The sequence below is a fragment of the Archocentrus centrarchus genome, chromosome 22, assembly GCF_007364275.1.
Source record: "Archocentrus centrarchus isolate MPI-CPG fArcCen1 chromosome 22, fArcCen1, whole genome shotgun sequence".
In the NCBI taxonomy this organism is placed as follows: Eukaryota; Metazoa; Chordata; class Actinopteri; order Cichliformes; family Cichlidae; genus Archocentrus; species Archocentrus centrarchus.
Window position 1 is genome coordinate 14,130,162 of NC_044367.1, and position 23,287 is coordinate 14,153,448.

Sequence of the window (23,287 nt, forward strand, 5' to 3'; positions counted from 1 at the left end):
ATGGGCTCAGAGTAGAGCTGCTACTGCTCCACATCAAAAGAAGCCAAATGAGGCAGTTGGGGAATCTGACTAGGATGCCTCCTGGGCACCTCCTGGGTGAGGTGTTCCTGGCATATCCTACCAGGAGAAGGCCCCGAGGCAGATTAAGGACATGCTGGAGAGATTATATCTCTCGGTTGGCCTGGGAATGCCTCTGTGTTCCTCTGGATAAGCTGGAGGAGGTGGCCGGGGAGAGGGAGGTCTGAGTTTCTCTGCTTAGGCTGTTGCTCCCCGTGACCCAGCCCAGGATAAGTGGAAGAAGATGGATGAATGGATGGATATTTTTAGACATCATATTCCACTGTTAGTAACCTGAATTAGCCTTATCCCAGTTTTGAGAAGCGTTAGCTGGAGTACTATAAGTTACTGTTGCATTTATGCAACTTAGCGAAGGTGAATGCTGCCTGTGCATTTTTGGCCTCTGCTGAATGGCATCATGTTTATTTTGTCAGATAAATGTCAGACTGATTTAAGGTGCACAGCAGTTTTGGGGAACAACAATTGTATTGAAAATGTCATCGCAATTTGTGCAATTAGTGTGGAGTAATAAATAGCTTTGATACTCGCTGTTATCATTTATATAGGGTAATGCATAGTTAGATTTCTCCTTTGTCCCTATGTATTATATTGGCAAAACTTGAATAACATAAGCATCATAAATTGTAATACTGTACAATACTGCACATCATTGCCTTATTCATTGCCTTATTCTTCTAAGCAAGCTGAGGAGGAAAAAAATATACTTTCTGCAGAAATCTAAGCTAGCTGATGTTAATAGAGAGCGCATTTCTCGTTTTCAAACATACCAGTTACCTGAAAGGTGGCGTACAGATGATCTGTCTCCTGCTGAATGGCAGCACACCATGCATTTTCCTGGCACTATGCTAAGGGCTAACTGCTCTGTAGCCTTGCCTTTAGGAGTTATGGCAGAACTTCAAACACTTTCAATTTTTGCTTCAAAGCATGTGCAAAACCTGCCCCAGAATTTCAAATATGAAAACAGTTACAGAAACCTTATAGCTTTAGTGTCAAACGATAGCAAACTGATAGAGTTGATGATATTGAAATTCATTCATAAACTGTTCACTGTAAATCAATGGTTGTTTAAAGGTAGGGAGGAATTTACCTGTTACATATTAGTTGTAGGGATCCTACAGGATGACTTAAAAGATATTGCTCCCTCCTTGCCGACTTCTCTTCAAGTAAGACTCATTAATTGTCATCTTAATAGTTTAGCTGTCTCCATCTTACTCAATCGTGCACTATTCCCGAGGGACATAGTGTGCATTCGTCATACCACTGTCTTGCACTAGTGTTACATCAACTTTCTTCTCTGCAGAAACGAGTGTGATTACTCTTTTTCTTTTTTCTTTTTTTTTTGATATATATATAATGAAGACTTTTCTCATTTTTCTTTCAGGCTCTCTTGTCATACTGTTCATTCAGCTCCAAACTAGAAACATAACTCTCTTAGGTTTTTTGCAATATTTCCCTCAATCTCCAGCCATTTTTAAAAAAGACCCCTCAAACATTTCAGATATAAGATGCGTCACTTATTATAGTCCCTCAAGTGATTCAAATGCTTGAGCTGCAACAAAGTAGCACACTGCATTGTTTAGCTTCAAGCCACTTAAGACAAAACAAGAACATTTAAACACTAATAATCCAGGTATTTTTTACATGTTAAAACTGCATAATAGTATCCCTTAATTGATTCATCAGTGCAAAAAATCATTGTGGCTACATAAACAGCAGTTATGTGACATATTATAAAACCATAAACACCAACTGGGATCTGCAGGAGGCCGAAACTTAGTGAGGATATTTTTGGAATTTGCCATCTGCTCAGAAGTGAGTCAGTGTGTAGAGATGTTAACTAAATTAATTAGTGTTACCGTTATCTCCATAGCAACTGCAGCCTCTCATGATCAAACATTAAGGTTGTGGAAGATCCTGATGGACCAGAACGATGAGTTACAAGCAGAGGGAGCAGTCAAAGAGGAAGACTGAGGCACAAGAGAGGAGCAAGAAAATGAGGGGAAAACGGCAATCGTAGAGAAATGACTTGTTGCCACCTGCTCCCGGTACTAGTTATTGCTGCCTTGTTACCATGGTAACAGGAGAATGATGCTATCTTTCGAGGTGTGTCGCACCTTGCTACAGCCTTGCATCATCAGGACATAACAGGTATAACGCATTTTCACCCTGAAAGAACAATAATGTGTGACATCCAAAAGTGGTCCAGACACAGAGGGATTATTAAAGTGCAAATCTTTAATGAAGTAAGCTGCTGTTGTACTACTCCTCTTAAGTTCTGAAGTAAAAAGTGAACGCACTGAGCCACAGCGCAAACCGATGTTCTGTTAGCAGTGATTTAATGCTTCACTGGCTCCAAGGTAACAAACTGATTCCCTGAGCACGCTCGAGTGCAGTCAGTCAGTTCTTTCATCACCTTCAGCGTTGTTGTTAATTGTTCCATCTGGTTAAATCCTCACTAACTCGGCTACATGTTTGCTACATGATGTGCTTAACAAGCTAGTCTCACATTTGAAAGCTTATATTTGCTCATTTATTTCTTAAGCCTACTGTATGGTTCTGTGTGCCTGAACCTCTCTCCATGTCGAGATGGTCTTGACAGGGTGACTGAAGGTTAAACACTGCCTGTTTCAGTGTTTTGGCAGACCAATCTGTGACACAGGGCAGAAAGCAAAACAGTTGATATCAACAGTTGATGACAGTTGATAGCCGCAGGTACTGGAGTAAACAAATACCAGAAGTGACAGATAGAATAGTTAAATAGCCCACAATGCCTGCTGATTAAATCCATCTTTGCTATTTTCCACTGGTATAGGTGTAACCCAACACTTCACTTCAAACAGTGGCTAAGCTAGCTACATTTTACTGCTCGTGCAGGTGACTCGTCAGCATCCCTTAATTTATTGGTGAATATATTAGAGCTTTTTAAGTGGAAACCCTGTTAGAAGGAGTTGTGTTTTTAGTTTATTTAAGTGAAGTCTGTTCCCGAGCCATATAGATATTAACAGGGTTGTTATAGCACAGACACAGACACAAACTCCTCATCTGCAGCTTCTGTCCATTACCAACCATCATCCTTTTCTTCAGCACACATAAAGAGTAGAGTGGGACAAAAGCAGGCAGAGAGAGAGCGATAGAGTTGAGCTAACACAACAATGGTTTGCTATGATACCTAAAGAGCAGCAGCTGTTCAACCTCTTCAACCCTTCCCCTGTGTGACTCATCTCAAATAACGTGACATATTTTCTAACACAGACTATTAAATAAAGATTTTCTTCCAGACAAGATCCATAATGCTTGCATAAGAAGCCTAAGGCATAAGAAGCTATGCATATTTAAAGGCAAAGTGATTTATTGCAGTTCTTATTTTGCCTTGCAGAAAGACATGTTCAGCAATGTCTTTGCTGCACTGCTCACTGTCACCTGATCAAGTTCAAGGCCCAGCATCTGTCACTCATCCTGATCCCTCCTGGGGCTCAGGTAACCACCTCAATAAAGTCACCAGGAGGGCTGTTGAAAAAATAATCATAAAGTAAATCAAAGGTAATCTGGAATAAGATTCATTCAGTTTTTCATGACAAAGATCACTAAGTGGTGCCACTAATTGATCAATAACAAAAGTTCAAATATAGAGGCAAATTTAAAGATTTTTTTTGTATCTCTTTGGACCCAAAACAATTTACAAATGAAAAAAAAAATCAGAAAGAAAAGCATCTAATCTTAGCAAATAGGAACCAAACCCATTGCATGAAACTATAATACATACACCATACAGGAGACACAACAACTCAGTCTTTAAGGCCTCTTCAGTTAGCTATTTGAACTCTAATTGTAGGTGCATGAAGGTGCAATCAGTAATCAGTAAGGTACGACATTTTACCTGCTCTTGACACAAATTGAACATAATTTAACAGCAGGAGTTCAGTGTTGCTCATCAATGCCTGTCACTTCTCTGTTACCAAAATGTTTTCTGAGATCTTAAGTTTTCCTGAAAAGATGTCAGAAAGGATGTCAAAATCCTTAATATTAAATTCATTCTACCTTTTGCAAAACTATATTTCTTGCAGTGTTTATTCTTATTATCTTTATTCTGACCTCTCTTTGGTAAGCTTTCTTATGATTTCTTAATTCATCTTCAGGAATAGATCTCCAGAATTCTTGAAGGACATTCAAAGCTCTTCTTTAGATGTTGGCTGCCTCCGTTTTCTGCCAAGATGATCCCACACTGTTTCAATAATCCTGAGGTCCGGGTTCTGGGGAGGTCAATCAATGACTGATTGTGTTCCATTGTCTGTTTTCTATCAAGATAGGTTTTTCCTGCATTGGCAGTGTGTTTGGGATAATTTCATGCTGAAATGAAGCTGCTGCCAATCAGACCTTTTCCAGTCGGTATTTCATGGTGAATCATAATCTGTCTGTACTTTTCTAGGTTGCTAAGTCCATCAATTTTGGCAAGATCCCCAACACTAGTGGCTGCAATGCAGCCCCAAACAATGACAGAGCCTCCGCCGTGTTTTACAGATGGCTGTAGACACTTACTGTTGCTCCTTTCTCCTGACCTCCTCCATATATTGATTCAACCGACACTTTCAAATTTGGATTCATTACATAATTTTGATTCATAAGAGCTGTTACCATTTATTTTCCGTCCAGTTCTTGTGTAATCTGGCATACCACAGACTTTTCTCCCTGTTTTGCTTCCTAAAGAATGGCTTCTTCACTGCCATCTTTCTAGTAAGACTATCTCTGATGAGGCTTTGCTGAACAGACTGATCAGCTGAAGGCAAAGATGCATCTTCTGTGACAGCTCTTTGGATTCTTTCCTATTTCTTAATGACATAAGTTTTGGATACTGTTCATCTGCTGCAGATAGTTTTGTTTAGGCCTGCCATTTCTTCTTTTGTCCTCCACTTTTCCAGTTTCCTCAAATTTTTTAACGACATACTGCACCCCATGCTGAGAACAGGTTGCTAGTAACAAAGTGCCAAAAGATACAATTTAAAATTGTTTTTTTGCTAAATTGTCTATAATATGTAGACGCAACACTGGTTCTTCGCTTGAGTTAAGTGCTTTTTTTATGCTTGAATGACTCCTGTAACATTGAAATATTAATCATTTTTGCCTGAGGCTCAGTAGTGCTTTTTTTTTTTCTTAAAATTTTCTAATGCACTAATCATCTGTATGAAAGAATTTACATATATCACTCTGGTCAGAATGATAATTAATCCTATTTTTAATATTTTTTAGCAAACCCTGTGGTTAAATCAATCACACTGTAAATTATCTACATGATTCCACATTTACATGTCACTTTTAATGATATAATGATTTTTTTTTAAATGTCCTCATTATACATTATTGAATATTTGCCAGTTCTGTGAACCTGTTTAGCTTTCTGTGCTCCACCGAGCTGCAGTAAGGAGAAAATAAAGTAAAGGATAAGACACTTCTTCTCTGGTCTAATTGAATCTTACCTCAACAGGAACCTGTGGCTGCCAGCCCAAGGTTAAGGCAGTGTTGATATTGCCTCTCTGCATGCTCTCACTCACTACAGTCCCTCGCTATGAATTATTCACAGGCAAAGTCACCACTGAAAAGAGGCCAGAGCAAGGGGAGTAACGCAACCTCTTAGATCAAGCCACCGTATGTAAAACATTTTTTCAGAAAGGCACTTTTGCCTGAAGCATTTTTGGCTTTTACTGGGTATAGATCATGTTTTAGGAGCTTACTCTACCAAAGCCACCACAGACATGTGAATGAGCTCATTTCCATTTCAGGCAGTTTTGCACCAAAGAGGCTCCGGTTCAGTGACATCTAAAGATCGCTGTCATGACCTTCCTAATATTTTCCCCAACAGTTTCTCTCTTATGCAGGTTGTAACACGATAATGAACATGTCAGTGCTCCTCCAACTGTAACCAACACGATTAGCCTAATTTGCTTGGTCCATCTCCTGTGATGCTAGAGGACTATATTTGTGAGCCGAAAGAGCAAAAATGCAGAATGGCATGCAGCTTTAAAGCCATTCATAATTGTACAGAAAATACTATATAACAGATAGAATAGATTTGAATACTGTAATTAAGCATGGTTTATGCAGGTTTAGACAAGAGGCATGTGGCACAAAAAAGAAAAACAAAAAAAAAAGCAAAGTGAATGTGGGGCTTATATATGCATTTCCAACTTAGTGTAACTCAATTTCCAACTCAATGTATAAGCTACACTGAACTGAAAAGAAGAGATAAAGAGGAAGAAATTCTTGACGCAAAGGTACAGTCTGACCTTGCTGAGCTTATTCTGTTTTTGTTACAGGCTGTCTCTCTCTCTGGTTTTCCTTTCACTCAACATTTTTTTCCACCTCTGCTGAAAATAAAACAAGTGATAGAAGGCCAAAAATGGACCCGATGAAAAGACGGAAACTGAAAGGGAGGTGAGAATTAGGTAGACGAGGATGTGGATGTTCCAAAAACACTGCAAAGGGAAGTGATGTTGATGGAAAAATAAAGGTGATGAAAAGAAAGGCATGAATTGGGACAGGCAGCAGGGAGGAAACAGAGAGGTTGCTGTTAAAGCATAAAGCTTGTTTAGTGCTGTTTGGTCAGAGCCTATGAACTGATGTGACAAATCCCCTGGCTAAAACTCCACAATCAGGGGCAACAGTGCAGAGAATGAAAACTCACTTTCAATATGGCAATACTGTGTGACAGGAAAACAAGTTGTGAACAGAATAAACAAGTACACCTCTGCTTATAAACCTACTCTAAATTTTCCAATTTTCTTCAATATTGCATGTGAAATTATTTATATGTAAAAAAAAAAGTATTTGAACCACAGATAAGTGAAATGCAACACAGTCTACTCCTCTAAAATATCTGTATTATGACAATACATGATGATTTTTAAGTATTTTATTGTCTAAAACCTCAAAAATGTTCTAACTTCTAAAAAGACAAGGATCGAAAACATCTTATGGCCACACGCCTCCTCAACTCAGTCAAGTCTCCATTTACCTCTGTGGCTTTCCAGACTTGTATAATATATATAGTGATGGCTTTAAAGTCCTCTTCTTCTTTCGGCTGCTCCCATTAGGAGTCACCACAGAGGATCATCTGCCTCCATCTTCGATGTCTGACAAAATATCTGTCTGTTTCACACTTGCTATAAGCAGGCAGGGCTCTATAAAATCATTACAATTTCAATTCATTATCCAACAAAATATGCAAATATGGTCACAATCTCCCATTCTGCTCCTAAGGTATGGCACTCAGAAAAGTCTTTTGCTGACTGTCGTGATGTCACAGGGAAGATGACCTTTGGCCTGCTTTTGTATCCTTTTGTATCACTTCAGCATTTAATCCTATTAGAATTTCCTTTTTACATAACGATGGCTAAAAATGAGGACAGAGTTGTTGTTTGTGCCAGATGTAATGAGATTCCTTTCCAGACATAAGGTCGCAGTGACCTCGACTACTAACCAACAAAATGCAATGAATTCATCTTTGAGTCAAGGTTTGCCATATTTGAAGAAATTCCTTCAAAGATTTCACAGACGAACAGTTAGAAACCAACAAATGAACAATTATCACTGTAGCTGCTGTTTATTTTGCTGATAATTTTGACAATAAACTGCTCTAAAAACTAAAACAAACCAATTTAAAGACATGTTTATTTTCTTCCTCATTTAGCCCAAACTATGAAAATTTTAAAAAAGCTTGTAATAAATATTTTGTAATGGCCTCAGTCACATAGACTCAGAGACCAATCGGCGACCCCCTGGTAACATTTTTTGTAGGGAAAAATGTGTATTCCCCAACAGGTTGGTTTGTGATTGTTGGGGGGTTGTGGCTGTCACTAGATGAAATTCATCACAAAAAGAGTGCCGCACCAATCACAGCATTCTGCTGGTGACCAAAGCAATTGCAAGGAGGTTTTTACAACCAGTTTGATGCTAGCAACCTCCAGCAACCACTCACAAGCTGGTTGCAAAATACACACTTTTCCCAAGTGACAGCTTGTTACCATGGGGTTTCAGTGACCAGTCTCCAGGCCTGCATCAAGTAGCAGTCAGTTTCACAGCAACTGCCAGCGACCTCCAGCAACCATTCACAACTAGTCGAGGAATACACATTTTTCCCTCCTGACCATAGGTTGCCAGATGGTCACCGACAGGTCTCTAGGCCTGCGTGGATGGCATGATCACGTTACTTTTAAAGGATTTATTTTCATTTCTATTTCGAGACCTACAGAAGTCACTGATGACACATTTTGACAATATGACAATTTGACAAAGGAATTTCCAGTCTTTCAGACTTGTATGCATTTTTTTTTTTGCCTGTTATGTCATATGTCCTCTTCAGTTTTTATGGCTACAGCCCTCTAGAGGGGAAAAACAAAGATTTAAAACATGACTCATTATGTTGGCAGTGACTTCAGCTGGGTTTTATATTCACGTCGACAGTCATCCTGGCAATGAGGAAGCCCTCTTTCCCAAATGTCTCATTTTGAAAAGCGAAAAAGCAGTTTCATAAACCCAAATGCTTTGTTCATTTTATCCTCATTAAACCAAGCACTCCAACATGGCCTCATTGATGCTGAAGGATTGGATTTGTGGGGAACGCACACGCACACATGTGTGCGCGCACACACACACACACACACACACACACACACACACACACACACACACACACACACACACACACACACACACCCCAAAAAAACATCAGGTGAACAATGAGCTTGCTGATCTTTGTTTTTACTCTATAATCGTGTTTTCCTCACAGCAAGCGGTGCATATCTATGGCAGTACATCCCACTGAGCAGCCTTTGAATTTTTCTGGCATGCACTGGCATGATAAAGCAGGAGAACCACACACACTGTATTGCTGCTGTATTTTTAATATATCTGTATTATCAAACATGGCATGAAAAACACATTGCATTGTTTGTAATTTGCCTTGTTTACACCTTAAGGGAACAAAAACTCTTGTAACAGTGGTAGTTAGTGTTGATATTGAACCATTTATAAATTCTTTACAGCAGGGGTTCTTAAAGTTTTGATGTATTAACTCAAAAACTCAAAGCTTGCTTTTGGGAGTCAGCATGTGATTGAGGACCACACAGGAAAATTGCACTTTTTTAGCTAGTGTTTATTACAGTGGAGGAAATAATATTTTGATCCCCTGCTGAATTTGTAAAGTCTGCTCACTTACAACAAAAAGAACAGTCTCTATTTTTTATTGCAGTTTTGCCTCAAAGCACTTTAAACAACATGCCTCATTCACCCAAGAACTTTTTTTCTATACCTGAGTGCCTTCACGTAGATTCAGACTCCAATGAGCACGTCAGAAAGCAACTTGGGCTTCAGTATCTTGCCCAAGGATATGTTGTCATGCAAAATGGAGGTGCCCAGGGATCAAACTACCAACTTTCCAGTTAGTAGGTGACTAACTGAGCTACAGCCACCTGAGTGTGGGTGTGGTAAGTGAGGTTGCTGTTGCATTTCTTGAGCCAGTATGTTTGCGAATGATGGGAAAGATTAGTCTGAGAAATCATTGTTAAGAACCAACGCTTGAAATGGTTACCGTATTTTTCGGACTATAAGTCGCTCCAGAGTATAAGTTGCACCAGCCAAAAAAATGCATAATAAAGAAGGAAAAAAACACAAGTCGCACTGGACTATAAGTTGCATTTGGATAACCATAGCATAAAGAACATGCTAATAAGTTCACCAAACCATCAATCCACTGAATTCTTCATCCTTGGTGTCACTTCTAAACAACTCTGCACACTACATACGTAGACGAAGCACCACTTCCTCTTCTGTGTCGCTTTCGTCAGACTCATCAGTTGCAGTTCCAATTATTCTGGCCTATCTGAATCCCGACTGAACCCCATATTTTGTTGATCCATCCAATGACTTCAATTCAATTCAATTCAATTTTATTTATATAGCGCCAAATCACAACAAACAGTCGCCTCAAGGCGCTTTGTATTGCGGGTAAAGACCCTACAATAATAAACCCAACAGTCAAAACGACCCCCTATGAGCAAGCACTTGGCGACGGTGGGAAGGAAAAACTCCCTTTTAACAGGAAGAAACCTCCAGCAGAACCAGGCTCAGGGAGGGGCAGCCAACCGGTTGGGCTGAGGGGAGAGAAAAGACATGCTGTGGAAGAGAGCCAGACATTAATATCAATTAATGATTAAATGCAGAGTGGAGTATAAACAAAGTAAATAAGGTGAATGAGAAGAAACATGAAACATGTCATGCATTATGGGAACCCCCCCCCAGCAGCCTAGGCCTATAGCAGCATAACTAAGGGATGGTTCAGGGTCACCTGATCCAGCCCTAACTATAGGCTTGATCAAAAAGGAAAGTTGGGTGGCGCATTCTCCCAGTTGCCTTGAAGCTGTGCTCTCCATCCATCATCCACTGCTCCCACAGGTTACGCAAGACTGCCTTAACGCTCCAGTTCACGGAGAGGTCAAGTGGCTGGAGTATTTTGGTAAATGTGTTAATAATTTCACATATAAGTTGCTCTGGAGTATAAGTCGCACCCCCGGCCAAACTATGAAAAAAAGTGCGACTTATAGTCCGGAAAATACGGTACTTTAACCAGTCAAGCATTACTATGCAAAAGTCTTTAGTCCCATTTCTTTATATTTTGTGGGGAAAATGGAGAATAGGTATAGTGATTTACTGAAATGCACAAATATACATGGAAGAACAGTATACAAGGCAAAAACAGAATTTGTACAATTTTCTGTCCCCCCATTTTCTGTCAAGATGATCCCACACTGCTTCAATAATGTTGACCTTTGGGCTCTGGGAGGGTCAACCCACGACTGATAGTGCTGTGTGTGTCTATCTAGGTATGGTTTTACTGCATTGGCAGTGTGTTTGAGATTATTGTGAAAAATGAAGCTGTTGCCAGCTAGATGCTTTCCAGATTGCATGGTGGTTCAAAATCTAATGGTACTTTTCTGCAATCATAATTCAGGTAATATGAGAAGGTCCCCAACACCACTGGCAGTCCCAAACCATGACAAAGGTGCCACCATCTTTTACAGATGACTGTAGACACTCACTGTTGTGCCACAGATTCATCTAAAGAAACGGGAAGAAATTATGTGTTTTGGCATAAAACGCCTGACGATACAATTACAGATTGGTTTGTCGTTAAATTGTCTGTTATGTGTAGACACAACACTGATTCATCCCTTGGGTTAGGTGCCTTAGTCATGCTTGAATGAGTCAGTGTTAAGTGGTTTAACAAACATAAAAAAAAAGAAAAGAAAATTACTGACAGCATCCAAAAAAAAAAGGCCAAAAAAAGAAACTTTGAAAGACCTTCAGAAACCCTGGAGAACTATTTCTGAAGACCACTTTAAAAATTACAAGAATGTCTGACTCCTGGGAATCAAAATATATAATAATATATAGAAATAATATAAGAAATGAGGAGTGGCTCAAGACTTCTGTACATTACTGTAGAATCAAAGCAGAAAAAACTAAATCTTTCTCATCATTAAAACAGGTAACTTCGTCCTACTAAAGCACCCATGCTGCTTTAGACTGAAATCCTACAATCATCACATAATTATATACTAGACTACATGTGATGTGATTGTCTTTTTATGCATCACAATCAGAGATGAAAGCGAGTTTAGCGCCAAAGTAGAAAATGATAATGATCCTCACTGAGCATGTCATTTCCTTTGTCATCTTGACTGGCTGTGTTGTAACTAGACTGAAAAAATGGTTTGATTGACAGGCTATCTAATTATAATCCCTGTAAAGTTAAAACCGTTTCACTCTGTTGCTTAGAAACAGCCATCTTTGTGTGCAAAGAACTCCTTGTCAGCCCCAACAACTGTATACAGAACCAAAGATAATTAAGCCTATGTGAAGGGAAAAGGTGTTAAAACTTTAGGGACCAAATAACAACTCTTATATACTCTCTTATAACAACTTGAATGTACACGGAAGTGTGACTTCTTATAGTGACAGTTAAACTTGAGTATTGATCAGTTAAATCATAAACATTCTTGGAGGTTAACCTACAAAATGTTTATAAAGCAGTCCCTCATCTGTCCAGCTAATTGCTACAGTGTGATGACAAAACATGGTGTTGTCTTGTGGATGAATGAATTTGCTCATTATAACTTGCCTATACACAAACCCCATCTCCTTGGGACAGAAATGCCATTCTGTATGTCCTTGCTTCTTTGCGCCATCCCTTACAAAACTCTGTATTTGTATAATAAGCTGATGATTGTGTGGAAAGGAACAGAAAAAAGCAATAAGGGAGAAGCCTCGTCAAGCATCTCCTGGCCTGTCTTTAGTCATGGGAAACAAAAAATCAAGTGTGATTTATGAGAGTAGTCACACGTGATTTTGTTCTGAGTGTTAAATTGCTGTGGAAAGTCAGGAAATTGCTCAAATTACTTATTTTAGCCATCAGCGAATACCTTGGATATTGGATAACATACTTCAAGGGCTGAAAGAAGGTCTACTGCTGAGGAGAACACGTTGCAAGAATCCACAGTCACCATCTAACTGTATTCATAGGTAACATTTGCTTAAGCTGCATTTTTAGGCAAAGTGCTCAGTCCCAGGAGCTTTCCTCAAGGAACATACAGTAAAGCTTCCTTACAGCCACTCTGTCTGCATTTTCACTGTGGTAAAGACCTGTGAAGATTAGGCAAATTAGTTCACTAACCTGCGAAAAGGACTTGACTTTGTATAGCACGATCAACTGACTACATCTTTCTTCTCTTCTGAGATGAAGGACTGTCTCTGTTTGACAGGCAGGCATGAGCTACAGTACAGACACAGGCAAAGAGCAGAGCAGTCACAGTGAAAAGGATGAAGCATGCAATTCTGCTCTATTCATACAAGATACAACAATGCAGTTCCTTTCTGCAGTATTGTATCTTTGGGAAACAGTTGGGGAAAAAGCCCTAGCTCTGAAGTTGCAAAACACTACTTGTCTCACTCATTATCCTGAGATGACATAGATGGACTGATTTAAATGCTGGTAGTACTCATCCAATCACAAATATTTCACACTACATTGTTCTACCCCTAAAAAGGAGTGTTGTGGGGGATAAAATGTTTTCTCTGGAATTCTCTGCAGTGGAAATATACTGATTCCCTCCAAAGATTCTCCCTGAGGACAGTTATTGTACCTGAAACACAGCTTCTGATTATTTCCAAATGCAGCACCTTCCTGCCGGTGTTGTATTTCGTGTGATTGTCACTAAGACAACATGATTGCTTTTCAGCTGTAGTGCTTCATGCAAAATATAATCCACAGGGAGTGCTGTGAAATTTATATCTTCAATCTTCACTGATGTTCCTCCCATTCCAGTGCTGTAATGTAGAGTATAGTTATAAGATAGCTCATGACAGCGCTTTTCCACAGAGTTCAACCTTTAGATGAGCCTTTCAGGTTATCAAGCAGAGGGGAGGGTTGCATACTGAAAAAGGCTGTGCCCTAACACACCTGATCATTAATAAAGGTGATCTTAGGCTATAAAAAAATATTTCATTAATATCAGAAAAAGACAGAGATGGAAGAAAAATTCTCTGGCTTGGTCAGAGCAGAACGGCTACTCCTGTTGATCCTTCGTTTTGTTTTGTTTTTTCCCTTTTTTTTCTGAGATATTATCATAGTTGCCGGTTACTGTAGCTAATGGCAATTGGCTGCCACCTCCTGCCTCTCTGTGCAGGACTTGCTACCTCTGCAAAGGGCTTTGCAATGTTCTTCAGTATGTGTGATCCTTCAAACAGAAGTTAAGAGTTAAGTTAAAGAAAATACAGCTAACCAACATGGTTGTTATGCAGTAAATCCCTGGTTCCACAAACTAGTCTAGCTAGTGAGCATCAGTGGTGAACACCTTACAATGCAGAACAGAGCTAATGTCCTGTACTGCATTGTCCTGTTAATGTTAAATGCAGGGAAGTATCTGCAGGGGGTTACAGCAATTGCCATTAGCTGTGTCGTGGCTCTGGTGCTTGTATTTGTCTGCTGCATCTTGCCCTCCACATGCCCTTTTGTATAACAGTAAGGAAAGGTTTCCCGGGTGTTCCACTGACTCCCAGCAGACTTTCATCACTCTCATTGCTGCTGTCAAAAAGAAGGCAGGGAATGGTTGGGGTTGTAGAAGGAAATTATGGCAGCCTCTTCCTGTGGGTTTCAGAAAGGCTTGACAGCAGCTCAGCCAAGTGAAGCAGCACATCCTTAAGCTCAACCATCAAAGCTCAGCTGGAGGCCGTGGTCTGATGAGCTCATATGCAGTGTTTCCCACCTCTTAATCCTCTGATGTTGACCTGTACCACATCATACATCTAGGCTGTCAGTTTCACAGCAGGAGACGCAGTTATCAACCTTTACAAACCAAGCCTGAACACACAGCTGTGCAAAGTGTGGAAGCATCGGTGATTTGCCATGAAATTAAATTGCTTCACCTTCCATTTAAAATGTAAATGCCAAAAGCAAGATGGACTAAACTTAATGGTGCAAAACGAAAAGAAATAATTTAGATGTCGGTTATGGATATAATTTAACATTTTGTTAGCTTAATTTTTATTTTACTGATTTTCATGGGTGTCTGCTCATCAGCTGATACAGTTTGAAATCTTTTACCAATTATTCATTTATTCTCCTGAGGAGGCCTTTTACCCTGAACTTTGGCGTTCTCCTGAGCATTTTTCTTTTTACAACCACCATGACTTTGACATTTTCTCTTTTCCTAAAGTTTATCAATATCTATAGAATCAGTTGTTTGATAAACATTCATTGTGCTAAATATTTTAACAAAGGTCAGGTTGCCTTGATTTTCTATCACTGCATTAAATCAAATTATCATTATTAGATTAATGATAATTTGATTAATGATATTCATAATTTAATACTGCCAAAAATCATTCTGCTTTCTTCATGTTGACATCTCTGCATATAACTGACACATGCGACACAGATGTGTGTGGGCGTGAGGGCGCATGCAGGCTGAAGCTCACACAGCTTCACTTTTTTGAAATTAATGCGCGTGTGAAGAGCGGCTGATCCATCACCCTCGAAATGTGAGAAAGCAGAAGGATGGTGTTTTTGCCTGCAGGTGTGATTTTTAAATGAAATTTAATATAAATTTGTCTCAACATTTTTTTTTCCTCCACTCGACATGCGTGTTTTTTGGTGAAATACTTTTTGACATAGAATTGGGAGACAGGTGAGATATTTTCACATATGTACTGTGATTTGCAAAAGTGAGCAGTAGTTCTTCACACTTTCTGAAGGTCTTTCAAAGTTTTTCTTTGGACATTGGCTGCCTTTTGACTCGTTTTCATGAACTTAAGGAAACTGGACAAGTGGAGGACAAAGGAAGAAGCGACAGGCCTGAAAAATTATCCAAAGCAGATGAACAGTAGCTGAAAGTCAAGTCCTTAAGAATTAGGAAAAAATCCAGGAAAAAAAATTTGCCTTGAAGATTCATCAAAAGTGGCCTAAATGGAAAGGTGGCAGTCAAGAAGCTATTAACTAAGGGAAACAGACAAAAGGCTGAGGTATGTCAAATTACACAAAAACTGGACTGAAAATCAATAGGAAAGGGTTTTATGGAATGATGAATCCAAATTTGAAATTTTTGGCTCAAATTTTCATAAGCTGAGATGCAAACATGAGTGTCTATAGCCATGTGTAAAACATGGTGGAGGCTCTGTCATGGTTTGGAGCTGTATGTGAGCCAGTCAAAATTGATGGAAATCTGAGCACAGAAAAATGCCCTTAGACTCTGATGTAATATCTGGGAAGGGTCTGATTGGCAACAGCTTCATTTTTTAGCATGACAGTGATCACAAACACATTGCCAGTGCAGTAGAAACATACTAGAACAGAAAAACACACAGTGGAACACCATCAATCATGGATTGGCCTCCCCAGAGCCTGGACCTCAACATTATTGAAGTAGTGTGGGATCATCCTGACAGAGAATGAAATGGAAGGCAGCCAACATCCCAAGAAGTTCTTTGAATGTCCTTCAAGAAGCCTGGAGAACTATTCCCGAAATGTGTGGAAGGCTGTGTGGAAAAATAAAGGTGGTCATACCAAATCTTGACTTTCAAGCTTGTTAGAAGCACGTTTCAGAAAAATCACTGCACCTATTTACTATTGTCGTAGCAAAATATAAAGAAATGAGGGTGTGTTCACTTTGAAATCCTGGAGGTATTAGTCATCTGCTTTTTTTCATAGACATGAATATAATTTATTCTGTGTGGCAAAAGAAGGTTTAAAAACAGCCAAAGCTGTTCAGCTGATCTTCATCCATTTATTGTCACTAATTATGATAGACTGAATCATTCTTTGTCTTCATACAGTGGGAACCGCACACACTCCTTAGTGTGTGTGTGTGTGTGCAGTAGTGCTATTTTGTTTTCTGTGTCTTGGCCATACAGCATGAATGAGTGCATGCTGACCCTTAAGATGACAATGACATCAGTTATTAGTGATATCACAGAAAGACGATCAGACTATTTTTCTACAAATGGACCCATAATTTATCAAATGAATCTCATGTTGTTTTAAAACTTTAAAAAAAAAAAGAAGCAATTTTGCCCGTGAACTCACAAGAAAAATGTTTACTAAGGCAATAAATCAAGTGAGAAGTAGGGTGATTTTCTTACCCTGGTACAAACCTCTGTGCAGTATAATATAATTTCTTTTTGGAATCTGTGAAGCTGCCACTGCTGGCCATTATAAAGAATGCAAGTTTGAGGCAATTTCACATTGGCTTCTATTTTCAGACTTTCACCTCCACTTCTCTTATGCAGCCTTGCATGTTACATTAGCATTCAGCTCAAAGTACAGCTGTCTTCTGAGGATGATCCTTGCAGTATTGCTTTACTGCTCACACTGAAAACTGCAAATATTTCCGGCTTTGTTAGTAAATTAATATACAGTCAAATACAAAAAATGATCATACAGGTAACTCATTAGAACTTGTTTTAATTGCATATGAGTAAAGATTACCTTTTATTGTTTCCATAGTAGAAGTTTAATTGCTAATAATGGAGCTGAGTTTTTCAGCACCATACACCAAGCAACAGAAAAGAAGACTAATCCTCAGTTTGAAATGGAGACCTAATCTAAAGCTGCCTGCTTTTTGCATTTTCAGATATTCTCGCAGTGCTTTACTTGTCCTAGAGGATACAAACACTCAAGATCTGTGGACATTTCCCTGAAAGGAAAACTGAAGCTGTTTCTCTAAATTAGCCTCATGGTTCCAGCAGCTTTTTATAGCCCAGCTGTCTCAACATAACATGTAATTCCAATAAAATCCCCATTGAGATAATTACACAGACATTCTGTAACTCCTTCAGTTTGTTCTGCTTTATGTTGCACCACCCAGTGTTTAAAAACTGGGCGGTGAAGATTGATTTAGTCAATAGGTACAATGTTCTCTGTTGTAAAGGGTAGTGATGTGAATAGATAACACAATCCTATTAATCTAATGCCTTTTTTTTCCCTATCAAATATCGTTGATTAAAAGTGGCAAGAACTAGATTTGGCAAGAACGGAAAATATTTCTTATCAATGTTTTTTCTTTTCTTTTGTTTGGAATTAAATACCTAATTCCAGATATGGGGCAGTCCAGTATATGAAAAACTGCACGGAGCTCATGTTTTAGCATAAGATTACACATTAAACATGAAATGAGTACATTTCTTTAACTCTTACATACTGTTTGTGTCAAATTTGACAGCAGTAAAAAAAAAACCCTAAATGTCATTCTTTTAGGCTGAAATTTGATGACTTCTCCCAAAATTCACAAAAATCTAAAGATATAAAAATGTTATATTGTTGTACAGGTGCTTTAAACATTTGTATATTGAGGCTGGTTTGTGTCAAATTTGACCCTTATCTGTTCGTAGGGATTTTAGATCCACCAGTGTAGGTCAAATCAATGAAAATGGTGGTTTTAGGGAATCTTGAAAATGTGAAACTTCACATGCCAATCCTGTGTGTATTTTTTATGGGACAGTGGTGACAGAGTTCAAGGGGGACCTTGACACTGTCAAGAACTGTCTGTGTTCCCACCATATTTGCCCAGGTTCCTGCAGAGAAAGACACCTGCTGGTCTTTGAAGGATCAAGGGGGAATCTGAAAATAGTGAAACAGTAAAAGCCCTTTAAAATATATGGTATGCGTGAGGAAATATATGGTGTGAACTGACTGTGGATGTGAGGTAGGTCAAGTGCTTTATGGATGTATGGTTAGTGTGACTTGTAGTTAAAAGCACTCATTGCCATCAGTAAGATTAGAAAGGGTTTATGCATACATGACATTTGGATCTACAAGCACCCATAATGTAAAAGAAATTTCAAAAATAAACAAATTAGAATTCAGTTATTCTGAGATTGGACTACCTGAGATTAAAACAGATAAAAAAAAGAGGGTTTGGAGGTCATAAGGTTATTAAGCCACCTGAGCTGCCATTTCAGTGAGTGTGGGAAAGACATACAAGGCCCACACATGCAAGGTTTCCTAACACTGCTATGAAAGTACAGATTAGTTTACAATAAGTTTTGTGCTCTTAGTGTTGATTAATGTTAAATCAATATTGTTAATTATTAGTAGTTATGAATATTTTTTATGATAAAGAAGCGAGGACAGCATTGCCCCTGAAACATCAACTAAAGGTTAATCATCTGTTTGGACCAGTTCTCTTTTCTTTGTATACGTTACCCCCGGTTCATTTATTGAACAGTTTCAAAGACATTTCTTATCATTGCTATGCAGATGATACACAGCTGTATTTTTCTGTTAAGCCAAACAACCTCAACAGCCTCTCCTACCTTGATGAGTGCTTCACTGCCATTAATAAGTGGGTGTCTTTAAGTTCCCTCCTTCTTAATCCTCGCAAAACTGAGCTTTATATATTCAGCCCTGAGAGTTTCTCTAAGGAGCTCAGCCGTGACATCGGCCCACTCGCCAACAATATCAAATCATCTGCAAAGAACCTTGGTGTTATTTTTGACCAATAATTAAATTTTGAATCTCAAAGCTCATCCAGTCTTGTTACCTTCATTTAAGAAACATTGCAAAAATCAGACCTTTATTGATACCCAATAATGTGGAACACACTTTAATAATCTAGCCAGTACCCACATATCACCCCTATACTTACTTCCCTTCACTGGTTTCCAGTGAAAGTCAGAATTCATTTTAATTTTTTATTAATAACATAGAAAGCCCTATATGGACAGGTTCCTGCATATATAGCAGAGCTACTGAGACCTTATAACTGCAACCAGCATCTCTGATCTTCTGATCAAGGTCTCCTAAATGTTCCATGTTCTTATTTTAAAACCAGAGGTTATCATGCTTTTGAACTTGTAGCTCCTAAACTTGGAACAGCCTTCCTCAGCCTATCAGGTTTGTTGAGTCTGTGGTTTGTCTAAGTAGATATTTAACCCTATCAGACAAACTTCAATAATAACAGGAACAATTAAGATACTATTTAACAAGAGTGACTCAAGTATTTTTTTTCTCAAATTATTATCCTCGGTGTATTATTCCTGGCATTATCATTCCAGAAATGCTCTCCTAATCTGCACAATTACAACTTAGGAACTTCAATTTAGGTGTATCTGTACGCACATAGGGGAGTATTCGGGGTTCGCTAATTCAGAAAGAGATAATTGGTCCCTCCGTGGCCACACATCAGTCGTCATTCTTTATATGAACCGAGAGGCTCTGCTGTAGTCATGGTAACTGAGAGATGCATTGATACCCAGTTGAAGCTGAGCAAACATACATCAGTAAAACCATAAAATCATGAGATTCCTCCATCTCCCTCAGTCTATCTGCACCCCCACCCAGCCCCCAACCTCCCAACCCTCCAACCCCCACCCCACCTGCTCCCTTCAAAGCTCACCCGCTCATTAAGTCGATCTGCTTTCTTCTTCCATCTGTGAAACTTGCTCCTGTACATAGTAACACATTCACTACAGAATGAAAAATGTATTTCAAGCTTCCAAACACAATTCCAAAATGTAGACTTAAGGCTAATAATTGGTTATTGGTTATTTGAATTGAACTGCTCAGATTGAGCTGAAGGTCACTGTTGAGAAAAATTCTCTGATGAGCAAAAGCACTGCTGAAGTCCATTTTAACTCAACACAAGGTTTTTTTGAAGTTACTGCACTTTGGATTTTTAAAGAAAATATAAAGTCAGAATACCAATGCCCTTCTTGGTGGTAATAAAGATATGCCGATAATCAAAATTAAAATTTAGCACCTAGAGAATATTTCATTTCATGTTTCACGTCAATCTAACACACTGTCTCTGTTCAGTAATAAAAGCAGTTAAATATATTTCAATGCATATTTTAAAGGCTGATTTATAGATAAGCTAAATAAATGTCATTAAACTAGAGGACATGGATTAGAAAGAGAGCATATTTCTCCCATATTGGCTTCTCTTCACTGGCTCCCTGTTAAATCCAGAATTGAATTTAAAATTCTTCTTCTCACATACAAGGTCTTAAATAATCAGGATCCCATCATAAAGACCTCATAGTACTATATCTCCCCAATAGAGGATGCTCTCGACTGCGGGCTTAGTTGTGGAGTAGCCTTCAGCTTTCAGGCCTGTCGTCTGTGGAACCAGCTCCCAGTTTAGATTCAAGAGTCGGACACCCTCTCTACTTTTAAGATTAGGCTTAAAATTTTCCTTTTTGATCAAGCTTATATTTAGGGCTGGATCGAGTGAACTCTCCCTTACTTATGCTGCAATAGGCCTAGGCTGCTGGGGTGGGGTGCTCAGATGAGGCAGTGTTTCTTCATTCACTTCCTCTTTTCACTCTTTGTGTTAGTTATTATTATCTCTCTTCCACAGAGTGTCCTTTGTCCTGTCTCCCTCCCCTCACCCCCAACAGTCACGACAGATGGCTGCCCCTCCCTGAGTCTGATTCAGCCAAAGCTTTCTTCCTGTTAAGAGGGAGTTTTTCCTTCCCACTCTTGCCAAGTGCTTGCTCATAGGGGGTAGCTTGATTGTTGGGGTTTTCTCTGTATTATTGCAGGGTCTTTACCTTACAATATAAAGCACCTAGAGACAATTGTTGTTGTGATTTGGTGCTTTATGAACTGAGTTGAATTGAATTGAATTGAATTGAATCGAATCGAATCAAACCGAGCTGAGCCGAGCCGAATTGAATTGAATTGAATTGAATTGAATTGAATTGAACTGAATTGAATTGAAGGCTTTCACCAAGGAGCAATGTTCTTCAACAAGACTTGTGTTTTCTTGAGGTGAAATAATGGATTGGAAGATACTTCAAGATGGGTAACGATTTCCAGGTCCCAGGAGGAGAGATTCAGTTTAGAAGCATAGAGGTTACCATAATGAAAAGCACCCCTTGAAGCCTGAAGCCTTTTTCTAGATCTGCACATCTCAAGAGAAGGAAACTGTATCTCTGCAGGCTTATTTCTGCAAAGCATTACGTAAAAGGTAGTCATGTATAAAGTATTCAGCAGATTGTTAAAATTTTTAAGATTATTGTACATGTTTTTATTCTTTGTTTTAATTACACATTTGTGCAGTAATCTAATTTGTTCAAATCAAATAATTTCAAAAAGTTTCATTTTTGTGGTGAAAACTTCCATAATGACACAACATATGTGTTATTTAATAAATGCATCCATATAAAATTAAAGACATTTTTGGTGTCATTTTAGACTCAATGCATCAGATTTTAGAAATATATTTACAGCAATAAACTAGAATTTATCTGTTTTATCTTTAAAATAAACATGACATATTTGTGAAATTATGTTACACTGGTGACTGTATTTTTACAGGCCTTTTGTGTGGAAAAAATTATTTAAAAGAACTTAAAGATCATGTTTATTCACAGGTCATTTGTTTCACATTATTTTACATTAGACATGTTAATTCACTCTCTGTGTTTTGTAACACTAATATTTCACATATATAAAAATTACAGGAAAATTCCATAAAAGTTATAGAAAGATTCTGTTAAATTGCAGGTTTTGTTTATAGTGCATCACACAGATCCAGTGTTATTTATCCATTTTGTCTCTTTAGTGCATATAAAATAAAATATATACAATATATACAAATACTACTCCTTTGGAGGTGGTCATTGCATTTTTAATAATGAATTAGAGATACACTCTGTAGGATTTGTTGTTCTCTGCGTGCATTTCACTCTTTGTAGTTGTGCCAGATGATACCAGATGCCTTGGGGCCACTTTTTCAAAATGGGCTTTGCATTGCATTTAGACCCAAACTGTGAGATTTACTGATAAAGTGTTTAATCTCTCTTTGGAGATATAGTTAATCTTATGATCTTCAAACACTGAAAAACCTTGCCTTTGGACACCTGTTGTGAGTATGGTTAGTTTTTCCCAATACATACAGAAAGTATACCTTTATTACACAGTATTTCATGAGAAACATACTGCATGTCCTTCTGTCAGCCTTGCTGTTGTTTGCTGATGCTGTTTAAGAGAGAAATTCTCTAACATTTGGAATAAACCAAAACTTTTTCTAGCATTGTATCTATATGGACAATGCAATAAAAATTTTTATAAGCGAGGCCTCTGTGCACTTGATTGTGCGGACTAATGAAAACATCCTTAATATCAGCACTTCCATATGGATTCATGCTGAATGCGGTTGCTGTGCAAAATGAAACAGTTTGTCTTATTTATATTCTCACCACAGCATTTTCATTTCCATCACTGTCACTCTTATTTCCCTCATGTGAATATGCTGCATGTGATTTCCTTTCTGATAATCACAAATCCTGTGCAGACTTATAAATTGACTATTAACAGCTGCACAAGGCAGGACTAGAAACTAATGGCAGCTCTATTCCCCCATTTATACAACTCACAGTCCCAGACACTTGGCATAAAATTACCATGGATCTGGTTAATTTCAGGTGAATGTGTTTTATTATCATCATGCATATTGAAAACTATTTAACACCAAAGGGGAAAAGGACTGTGAGGCAAAAAAACGAAGTGAGAGAAACAGATGCCTGTGCACTGACACTCAAACACGTGTGCCTTCACTTAGAATAAATGTTGTATATTTACATAATTTAAGCCTGTGCTGTGTGGCTTTCTACATTATCTACAGTAAAATACACAAACCATGTATAAATGCTCACATGTGCA